The sequence below is a fragment of the Corylus avellana genome, chromosome 8 (genome assembly GCF_965113065.1).
Source record: "Corylus avellana chromosome 8, dhCorAvel1.hap1.2, whole genome shotgun sequence".
Taxonomy (NCBI): Eukaryota; Viridiplantae; Streptophyta; class Magnoliopsida; order Fagales; family Betulaceae; genus Corylus; species Corylus avellana.
The window spans coordinates 9,126,895-9,138,874 of record NC_142497.1 but is presented as its reverse complement, the minus strand read 5'-3'; the positions used below and the strand labels follow the sequence as shown (position 1 = coordinate 9,138,874).

The following is an 11,980-nucleotide window of genomic DNA, read 5'->3' as shown; positions in this document are numbered from 1 at the left end:
ACGTTTGAGGCTCGGTTAGTTGCTAAGGGATTTGAGCAACGCAATGGTATTGATTACAATGACACCTTCAACCCTGTCATCAAACCATCCACATCTGAATTGTACTTGCCCTTGCAGTCCAATTCAACTGGCCCTTCAAGCAATTGGATGTGTCCAATGCTTTCCTTCATGGATCTTTGATGGAAGAACTCTACATGGAGCAACCTCATGGCTTTCAGGACCTTTTCCATCCTAATTATGTTTGTAAGTTACATAAGGCTATCTTTGGTCTTAAACAAGCTCCATGAGCTTGGTTTCAATTCCTTTCTACTTCATTATTGGAACTTAGCTTCCACTACAAGAAATTTGCTCATTAGCGGCGACCCAAAGTCGCCGCTAATGAGCAAAATGTCGCCGCTATTGATCAATAGCGACGACCCTTGGCCGCTATTCAGTTGCTGGTATTAATCCGCCACTGATGATCAATAGCGGCGACATTTGGGGTCGCCGCTATTAAGGGGTCAATAGCGGAAAGTCGCCGCTAATGACTTTTTCTTGTTGCCGCAAAAAAAGTTAAAAAAGTCGCCGCTATTGATGGACAGTGGTCGCCGCTATTGACAGTCAGTAGCGGCGACTATAAGGTCGCCACTATTGACAGTCAGTAGCGGCGACCTTCTAGGTCGCCGCTATTGATGGACAGTAGCGGCGACATCTTGGTCGCCGCTATTGATAATCGTAAGGAAAAAAAATCATTAGCGGCGAATAATTTAAAAAAAAAAAAAAAAAACCTGCTTATAATAGATGCTATATAGCAGTTATGAGAATTACATCAAGCCTATTTATAGTCAAATCGCTAGAGATAACTAAAGTTAATTGGTGCAAGCATTGCATATGTATGAAAGGACAAGTGGATTCAAGGATTCACTTCTTATCATGAAACAAAAAGTGAGGGAAACAATAACACAAAATAATGACATGTTGGGGACGTCTGGACAATAAGGTTATAATCAAAAGTAAACTCATGCCAAGTCAATCAAATTAAACCACCCAATCCAAGGCTTGCCTTTGAATTGTGGACCCTAAGAGCAACAAACCTTACATATATTGAAGGGTTTGAGTCTTCACCTATGAGCACAAACTATGTCCAAAAAAAAATAAAGGACTTCATCTCATCAAGCAAAGGAATAATAGCTAAACCATTAAAACAAGTTGGTGCAAGCATTGCATATGGAAGGACAAGTGGATTCAAGGATTCACTTCTTATCATGAAACAAAAAGTGAAAGAGAGAAACAATAACACAAAATAATGACATGTTGGGGACGTCCGGACAATAAGGTTATAATCAAAAGTAAACTCATGCCAAGTCAATCAAACTAAACCACCCAATCCAAGGCTTGCCTTTGAATTGTGGACCCTAAGAGCAACAAACCTTACATATATTGAAGGGTTAGTCCTCACCTATGAACAAACTATGTCCAAAAAAAAATAAAAGACTTCATCTCATCAAGCAAAGGAATAATAGCTAAACCATTAAAACAAGTTGGTGCAAGCATTGCATATGGAAGGACAAGTGGATTCAAGGATTCACTTCTTATCATGAAACAAAAAGGGAAAGAGGGAAACAATAACACAAAATAATGACATGTTGGGGACGTCCGGACAATAAAGTTATAATCAAAAGTAAACTCATGCCAAGTCAATCAAACTAAACCACCCAAAAAAAAAACTATGAGCACAAACTATGTCCAAAAATAAATTAAGGACTTCATCTCATCAAGCAAAGGAATAACACTATCTTTTATTCAAATGCTTCTAGTATTTGATATTTACATGCTTGCAAATTCTTATAAAAATAAGAGCAACTCACATAACGGTGGAACATCTCTACAACCTTTACAGAAGTTGAGAGAAATCTTTGGCCGAGAAAGAAAGACAAAAGGGAATCTAATATACATGTAAAAAAACACAAGTAAAAAGCTCATAAAAGACAGACACCTCATACCAGTTTTCATCACAAAGCTAGCAAACAAACAACACACAATCGCTTCTTGGGGTGTCAAACTAGTTGTTAGATCTAACTATAAGTTGGGTCTAGCTCACTGATCTGAAACAAACAATCACATGAACAAACTAAAACAAAAATAAAAATAAAATAATAAAAAAAAAGAATTAACTAAGACTAAAAGCAATTCTTTTTTCCTGAAACAAATAACTTAAGACAACAAAAAGATTGTCGGCCTTAATTACCACAATCAAACATAAACACAAACTTATATGATTAATGAGGTCACAAACGTAAACCAACAAACAAATATAATCAAAAACCAAACACTCCAATTCACATTCTACTCATCCTTATAACTCCATGCAAGCCTCCCGCTCGCTACATTTCACAGTACTTCCACCAACAAGTGAGTGACAATAGGTTTGAAATAACTATTCTTTTGAGAAGAGAAAACAAAAACATTCAAAAGATTGCAAACAAATGAACTTCCATAGCAATGTTCTCCATCAAATACGGCACCTCTCATCAAGTAACAAAGCAACGGCTCTTTGCAGAATTTTTGGTTGGCTATAGAGGAATTAGATATATGCACATCAGAAACCAGTTGGCTATTCTATCATCATATGGGTATATAGACAACCCATGGCCATATGGCCTGAATGGATCAGAGATATGACTAATTAAACTCAGTATAATCATGCACAAAGTCAAAACCTTAGTCGCTAGGCTTTAATTCAATTAATTTCTCAATACCATTTCCATAATGCTTTTTTCTAAAAACAGAAAAGAAAATCCTCAAAACCCACCAAAAAAAAAAAAAAAAGGGTAATAATAATAGGAAGGGAATCTGAAAGGCAAAAATTAGTAGTAATGGTTACAAAGGGCAATGCCTGAAAATGCAAATCCATAAGCCTCTAGAAATAAATCAGCTAGCACGCCACACAATATAACAGATTTGATGCATCTTTATCATCCAACTAGACCTAATTGAAAACTTGAAAGAATGGGCATAAAACCAATGTTTGAAACTTTGAGCTATCAGATCTCACACTCAGAGCAATGCATAGTAAGTCAAACCTTTTCTAGCTTGAAGAAGGTTCCTGCCAAAAGATGCACGAGATCCAAAGATGGTATCTGCAATTATATGCACAGAATTTTTTTTTTTTTTTAAAAAAAAAATAATAAGGAAAAGGAAAGAGATATATAAAGAACCACATATTCACAGAAAGACAGAGATTAGGGAAAACTAATAAAGAAATAAATAAAAAGATGGTAATCCTGTCCATATTAAAAATGCAGAGTTATACATTGCCCTACATGGTATAAAAATGCAGAATGGGTGTTCGAACCACCAAACGGCCTTTGAGGTGGTTCGGCCACCCTCATATTTTGAGAATAGTCGAACCACCTTCACGACTACGGAAATAGTATGGCCACCCCAATAACGCAAACAAAAGATTTATGTTGTTGTGCTCTAAAATCATGGCTCTATTTGTTAAAATTTTTGTTTTCCCTTCTCCAAACAAAAACATTAACAAACAACCAAAACACAAATATAGTTTTCACATTAGAAAACTTTGTCAAACAAAAAACACTCCCCAAATCGAGTTAACATAGAGTTTCTCTTCATGCATTCAGAAAGCTACAAGCATGGAATTGCATACAGTGACCGCCATGAAGGTGGAAGAAAACTGAAGATGCCATATGGTATGATGGTTTAAATGAATGGTAGAAATTAGCAATAAAATAGCCTGTATAGTATCATTTGGCTGTTTGGACAAGTAGAGCATCTAAATTAGAACTTCTAGTACTATAGTGGTAATTGGCACATTTCTAACTTTCTGATCGATCCCCAGCAGAAAGGATATTAGAAAGAAATAACCTACATCTATTTGTAAGGATATTAGAAATGCCTGTTCTTTAGATCTTCAGGGTTCTTATGCCAATGTATAAGCTCATATTACCTGCAGCATAAGAAAAACAAGCGACCAGAAAATGACATACATAAGCTGCAAAACAGAAATTCATAAATAGTTCTTCAATGCAAAATGCTTTAGATTTAATGAAGCATACACAATTCCGGGAGTGTTAAAACAAAACAAATTCAAAGCTTAGTTTAGTTTAAGAGGAAGCGAAGCTTTCAAGCAGATATAAAAGATAAACCAAAATAAATCAATAAAAATTAATGGAAAATATTCCAAAACCCCTCTTGTGCTTTTTTGGATTTTGTAAATTGGGTTTATGCACATTTTAAATCTAAGACTGCTATCAATTTTTTCCTCAAATAAATAGCAAAAACGACATGGAAATACTATTATGCCATTTTTATTGAAAATTTTAAAAAAGTCCCAACCCTTTTCTGACTCCTGTGTTTACATTAACCAACATTAATTAAGTTCAATAACAAACCCCATATAAGAAGCAAAATTTTGTCTTTATTCTTAATAATCAGTTTAAATAAATTATTAGCAAGCAGAATGTTCATCATCTTACCTGAATAACAATTGAATAAGGGGGAGGCATGTGGAGAGCTGCCCCGCACTGTGAAAACGACAGTCGAACCTGCAAATTATCAACAGAGAAACAAGTTTCAATTTCTGGAAAAAAAATAATCCAACACAATGACAAACTCATTCAGGGAAGCTTGATTTATGTCGGCCAAAATCTTGCCGGTCAGTTTAAATTGCAGTTGCTCACCAGATACCTTGTGAAATACTGCCGGAGAGAGAAACGTGCGCGGCGTCGGAGTGAGAGAGTGATGAGGGGGGTGGGACTTTGGGGTTACGGGTTAGGGATTTGGGTCAAATAAAATGGTTTGAAATTTACAGAAAACATAAAAAATGGACTCAAAATTGCAGAAATTAGCGCCAATTTCAGAGATGGCGCTAATTTTATTTTGCCCAATCAATAGCGGCGACTATAAGTCGCCGCTATTGATCTCAAATAGCGGCCACCCCATATGTTGCCACTATTTGGGGAATTTTTTTTTAAAAAAAAATTATACTTACAATTTTTTAATTTTTATTTATTTATTTCTGTTTTTTTTTAAAAAATTTTTCTCTTGTCATATGTTTTTATTATTATAAGATTAACTAAAAATTTCTGTTTAATAATTTTTTATTATAAAGATCATTAAGTTGATATTTATCTTATAATTAATTATAAAATAATATAAAATCCCAAGATAATACAAGATCAATATAACTAAGGCACTAAGATAATATAAAAAGCTTACAGTTCAATTGAATGTTCCATTGAACATTCAATTGTATCCAGTTTGATCTATCAATTGATCATATCACGATCAATCGAACTAATTCACTAGGATCGATCGGATGTTTGTTTTTTTAATTTTTCTCTTGTAATATGTTTTTATTATTATAATATTAACTAAAAATTTCCGTTTAATAATTTTTTATGATAAAGATCATTAAGTTGATATTTATCTTATAATTAATTATAAAATAATACAAAATCCAAAGATAATACAAGATCAATATAACTAAGGCACTAAGATAATATAAAAAGCTTACAGTTCAATTGAATATTCGATTGAACCATCAATTGTATCCAGTTTGATCTATCAATTGATCATATCACGATCAATCAAACTAATTCACTAGGATCGATCGGATGTTTGATCGAACATTTAATCCTATCACGATCAATCGAATTAATTCATTATGATCAATCGGATGTTTAATCGATCATTTGATCTTATCACGATTAATCGAACTAATTCACAAGGATCGATCAGATGTTTAATCGATCATTTGATCTTATCACAATCAATCGAACTAATTCACAAGGATCGATCAGATGTTTGACCAATCATTTGATCCTATCACGATCAATCGAACTAATTCCTTAGGATCGATCAGATGTTTGATCGATCGTTTGATCCTATCACGATCAATCGAACTAATTTACCTAGATCGATCGGATGTTTGAGCGATCATTTTATCCTATCACGATCAATCTAACTAATTCATTAGGAGTGATCGAATGTCTGATCAATCATTTGATCCTATCACGATCAATCTAACTAATTCATTAGCAGCGATCGGATGTTTGATCAATCATTTGATCCTATCACGATCAATCGAATTAATTCAGTAGGATCAATCGGATGTTTGATCGATAATTTGATCATATCAAGATCAATCGAATTAATTCAGTAAGATTGATCGAACATTTGATTCTATCAAGATCAATCGAACTAATTCAGTAAGATTGATCGAACATTTGATTCTATCAAGATCAATCGAACTAATTCATTAGGATCGATCAGATGTTTGATCGAACATTTGATCCTATCACGATCAATCGAACTAATTCATTAGGATCAATCGGATGTTTGATCGATCATTTAAACATATTACGATCAATCGAACTAATTCATTTAGATCGATCGGATGTTTGACCGAACATTTGATCCTATCACGATCAATCGAACTAATTCATTAGAATCAATCGGATGTTCGATCAATAGTTTGTTCTTATCACGATCAATCGAACTAATTCACCAAAATCGATTGGATGCTCGATCAAACATTTGATCCCATCACTATCAATCGAACTAATTCATTAGGATCGATGTTTGATCGATCATTTGATCATATCACGATCAATCGAACTAATTCACCTGGATCGATCGGATGTTTGATCAATCATTTGATCCTATCACAATCAATCGAATTAATTCACCAAGATCGGTCGATTGTTCGATCAAACGTTAAAATAAGAATAAGAAATAGAAAACTTCAATAATAATTAATAGGAGAATTTGTTTTCTTTAAAAGAAAAAAATAAATATTGATTTTTTTATATAAAATAAGAATAGAAAATAGAAAAAAATTCACCAATAATTAATATAAAAGAAATAATGACAAATTATCGGAGGTGAATTTTTGGTAAATAATTTTTTCTATTATATATGTAGGGTCAATAGCATCGCCCCAATATATATATATATATATATTTTCCAGGGGTAAATAGCGGCGACTAAAAAGTCGCCACTATTAATGGGTCATTAGCGGCGACTTTCTTTAGTCGCCGCTATTGAGTTTTTTAATTATTTTTTTAAATTTTTTCTTATGTCAATAGCGGCGACTCTTGAGAGTCGCCGCTGTTGACACTCATCAGCAGCGACTTTAGGGTCGCCGCTGCTTAATTTTTAATTATTTTTTCACATGTTAAGCTATTGAGTTTTTTAATTATTTTTTAAAATTTTTTGTTATGTCAATAACGGCAACTGCAAAGTCGCCGCTATCGACTACTCATTAGCGGCGACTCTTGAGAGTGGCCGCTGTTGACACTCATCAGCGGCAACTTTAGGGTCGCCGCTGCTTAATTTTTAATTACTTTTTCCCATGTCAATAGCGGCGACCCAGGAGTTGCCGCTATTGAGGGGTCATTAGCGGCAACTCAAAAGGTCGCCGCTAATGACCCATTAACAGCGGCGACTTCATGGTCGCCACTATTGAATTTTTTAATTATTTTTTTAAAATTTTTCTTATGTCAATAGCGGCGACCGTAAAGTCGCCGCTGTTGACTACACATTAGCGGCGACTCTCAAGAGTCGCCGCTGTTGACACTCATCAGCGGCGACTTTTGGGTGGCCGCTGTTTGGAGTATTATTAGCGGCGACCCCTGTCGCCGCTATTGTTTCTTAATAGCGGCAACCCATTGGAGTCGCCGCTAATGATGGTTAGTAGCGGCGACTTTTGGTCGCCGCTATTGTTGTTGCTGCTAAATAATATTTTTTTTTTGTTTTAAGCATCCACTAATAACGGCGACTCAAAAGTCAAACCAAGTGCATTATAGATCTTCTTCACAAAGTAAAGATGTTAGGAGCCAAACCAGCTTCTTTTCCATCTCCTTCTTGTACACAGTTATCTAGATTTGATGGAGATCCTCTCCCTGACCCGGGTGTATACAAAAGTGTAGTAAGAGCCCTATTGTATTGTACTTTAACCAGATTTGAGCTTTCTTTTGCAGTGAGTCAACTTTTTCAATACATGCATTCTCCAACCACAAGTCATTGGATTGCTACCGGTCCTCCGATATCTTAAAGGTTCCCTCAACCATGGACTCTACCACATTGCCAATTATGTTGAGTCTTTAAGTCTTCAAGCTTTTTGTGATTTGGATTGGGTTGGGAGCCCCGATGATCGTCGCTCCACCACAGGATTTTGTGTTTACCTTGGCAATTGTTTAGTCTGGTGGAGTGCCAAAAAGCAAGATGTTGTCTCTCACTCTTCAACTGAATTTGAGTATCGGGCTATGTTTATCACTACAGCCGAGTTGTTCTAGTTGTGCATGCTCTTCAAGGAATTGGGGGTTGCTCGTACTCATGCCCCTGTGCTTTTGTGTGACAATGTTAGCGCGCCCTAGCACTTGTTTGCAATCCGGTGTTCCATGCATTCGCTAAGCATATTGAGATAGATTACCATTTTATGAGGGAAAAAGTGATCAATGGTGATATTTTGATCAAATTCATTTCCACCCATGATTTGATAGCAGACATATTTACCAAGGGTCTATCTACTACTCGCTTTAACTTTCTAAAATCCAAGCTAATGGTTGAACCACCTCCCATTAGATTGCAGGGGGGATGTTAGTGAAGTCCCTGCCCTTGGTCACCTTAGTGTTATTGAGACAGAGCCCAAAGTAACAACTACTGCCATATATGCTCAACATGCTAAAGAGATAGAGTCCAAGGCAAGAGGTGCTGCCACATGTACTCAAGTCAATGCAGTAATGCATGGCACTAGTCCACATGATACATTGGCATAGTAGGATTCCAACAATCACGCAATCACAAACTGGGGGATATCAACCTGTGATTGCACAGCTACTCCATCACCAAAGAAGAAAGGGAATGATCACAATGTGATATCAAAGGTTGTAGATTATGCTTGTATTTCACGATTGCATAGTTGTCTTCATTCAGAAAAGGAAAATCAAGATCACAGAGTTGCTCCTTACGCAGAGAAGGAAAACAACTACACCAGTAGCAAGCCTTAGTGATCAAGGCAGAATAAATATCTTTGACTTATAAGGAAATGTATAATTTGTGTAATTGACAATTTCATATTCTTAGTAAGTTGCTGAATGTATTTTCCTTATTCATTGGACACTCATTCTGTATATAATGCCCTAAGCATTGTAAACATTGTATCCAAGAAATAAGAATTCCTCTGTTATCTCAAAACTTTTCACCTAGACCTTTTGATAAATACAAAGTTTAAAGGGAAAATTACAGTTTACCCCTCCAAAGTTGACATCGTTTTTCAATTCGAACAACAAAGTTTCAATTTTTGCAAGCAACCCCCATAAAGTTTCAATTTTTTGCAATTTGACCAATTGTATCCAAAACTTCCCATATTGCCCCTAATTTTTATTTATTTATAAAATTTTTTAAAAAAAATTCGAGGTGGCCGTAGCTACCCCTTTGGCCATCTGGCCATTTTTGCACCCCCCCCCCCCAATTTTTTATTTTTTTTTCATAAAAAATAAAAATCAGGGGCAGTGTGGAAATTTTGGAATAATATTGGTCGAATTGAAAAAATTTGAAACTTTGTGGGGGTAGATTGCAAAAATTGAAACTTTGATGTTCGAATTGAAAAACGTTGTCAACTTTGGGAGGGTAAACTGTAATTTTCCCAAGTTTAAAAACAATAATCAACATCATCATGCTTCTTCATTGATAGTTTCTCCTTTAAAAAAATAATAATAATAATAAATAAAAATTAAAAAAGAAAAGAAAAAAAAAACTTTAGACTTATAATAAGAATTAGAAATTCAACTAGGACTCTAAATTATCTAAGTAATCGACTAGAACTATGATTGACTTTGACTCTAGACTAGGACTTTCACCATACTAAGAAGAATCATAATCAACCTTGGACTTGGAAATCTTACTCCTTATTGGACTCTAACATGACTTTGAATAAGATTACATCATGCTATTTTTATATTAACCTTTAATGTTTCCTGTTTGACCAAATGTTTTCTGCATTTATGATTTGAAAAGTCATTTAGTGTTACTTTAACTGCTATGGACTTTTTTTGAAATTCCATTGTGCTTTTGAGACATTTGGTTAACAAAGCTAACCCTAAAGAGCCAAGTAGTTACAATCTCTATTGAAAAGTCAGTCAAAGCAGTATCACAAAAGAACCTTTCGTTCCCAACATCCAGGCGACCTTAGCTTTAACATGATAAGAGCATCCCTAGTAATAGGGGTGTCAACCCGGTCCGGTTTCCCGGTTTTTGGCCAAAACCGGGAACCGGAACCGGGGTACCTCGGTTCTCGATTTTGAGAAACCGGGACCTCGGTTAACCGGTTTCCGGTTTTTCGGTTTTCCGGTTCCGGTTTTCCGGTAATTTTTGACACCCCTACCTAGTAAACCCACTATAATAGCTTTTTGGTGAGCCAATTTGCTGAAAATGTTCAATGAGTCCTTAATAGTAGGGGTGGGCAAAAACTTGTCCAACCTGCAAACCCGCCCGCCCAATCCTGATCTGTCCCAGCCCGCGCCAGATTTGGGTTTTTTTTGCGAATACGGGTTGGATTTTTTCCAACCCGTGCGGGGCGGGTTTCAGGTATATAATTTTTTGGGCAGCGGGTACGCGATCCGCCCCGCTGATAAGCACTTAAAAGGAAACAGACCCTAGATCCTCCTAACTTCATTCTAAATTTCTAACCTAGCTGCGCCTCTAGTCCTCCCTCAAACATCGAGTTATTGAACAACAACAACTTTTATGACATCAGTTTGGCGACCAAGTGGTGCCCATTGCTCGATTGCTCGTTTGACAAGTCGATTTTGCTTTGTGAAAGCATTGTGAGGAGGATTTTCCCAATTGATTCCCACCCCGAATACTGAAGCATCGAAGAGGCGCATTATGTGTACAGGATGCAGGATCGGTTGAGGAAGGAAGTTCTGGTGCCGCTTCGGAAGTCGTTGGAGCTACCTGAGGTCTGCATGTCAGCCAATCGGTGGAATGAGATTCCGTACAACAAGATTCCCTCGGTAGCCATGAATCTGTACAGGGAAAAGTTCTTGAAGCACGACGAAGAGCGGTTTGAGAAATATTTAGAAGATGTTAAAGATGGGAAGTCAACAATAGCTGTAAGGGCATTGCTTCCTCTTGAGATTATAGCCTTTCTAAAAGAAAGAGACAATGCAGTTCAACACCCACCCCGCCCCAACACCCACCCCGCCCCGCCCAACCAGCAGTACCCGCCCCGCAAAACCCGAAACCCGGTGAATAGGTTCATTGTGTTCAGACAGTGGGTAGGATTTTTCAAACTCGTAGGGTGTGGGTTAGGTAGGAGAAATGGCCGAAGTCTGATCCGATCCGACCCGTGCCCACCCCGACATAACAGCCTCACCAATTTGGTGAAAAATATTTGGTAAGTGAATAGTACTTACCAACAATAGTGAGTCACTCATAAAAAGAATAAAAAAACCATTAACTTTTATGCTTATCTCTTGTCCCTTTTCCATTTCCTTTTTTCACTCACACTTCGCATCTCTCTTGAGATGAATGATAATTAGAGAGGAAATTGTCTTATTTATATTGAAAGTATATGGCATTTTTTGAAAATATGACCATTAGGAAAAGACAAATTTTAATAATATGACCGTTAGGAAAATACAAATATTCATAAATATGACCGTTAGGATAAGACATATATTAAAAAATATGATCGTTAGAAAAACACAAATATCCAAAAATATGATCGGTAGGAAAATACAATTTTTTTAAATATGAGTGTTAGAATGAAACAAATATTTAGAAATATGACCAATAGGAAAATAAAAACATTCAAAAATATAAGTTGAGGAAATAATAAAGAAATCTTTAAAAAATAATATTTAAATGGAATAATAAAAGTTGATAACTAAAATGGTAAGGTTGTTGAGAATGCTTTAAAAAGGTTAAATAGTTAAAATAGAGAAAACTAGTTTTTGGCTAATAAAATATG

At 35.9% G+C, this 11,980-nt stretch overlaps 1 long non-coding RNA gene across 1 annotated transcript; it reads right to left on the bottom strand.

Moving 5' to 3' along the window:
- Positions 1-2,814: 2,814 nt before the first annotated feature.
- LOC132171983 (uncharacterized) lies at positions 2,815-4,799 on the bottom strand. The gene is made up of 4 exons (XR_015912961.1): positions 4,683-4,799; positions 4,479-4,547; positions 3,872-3,949; positions 2,815-3,119 (listed from the first exon to the last, which is right to left on the bottom strand). It is a non-coding gene; the product is annotated as an uncharacterized LOC132171983 (long non-coding RNA).
- Positions 4,800-11,980: the final 7,181 nt, after the last annotated feature.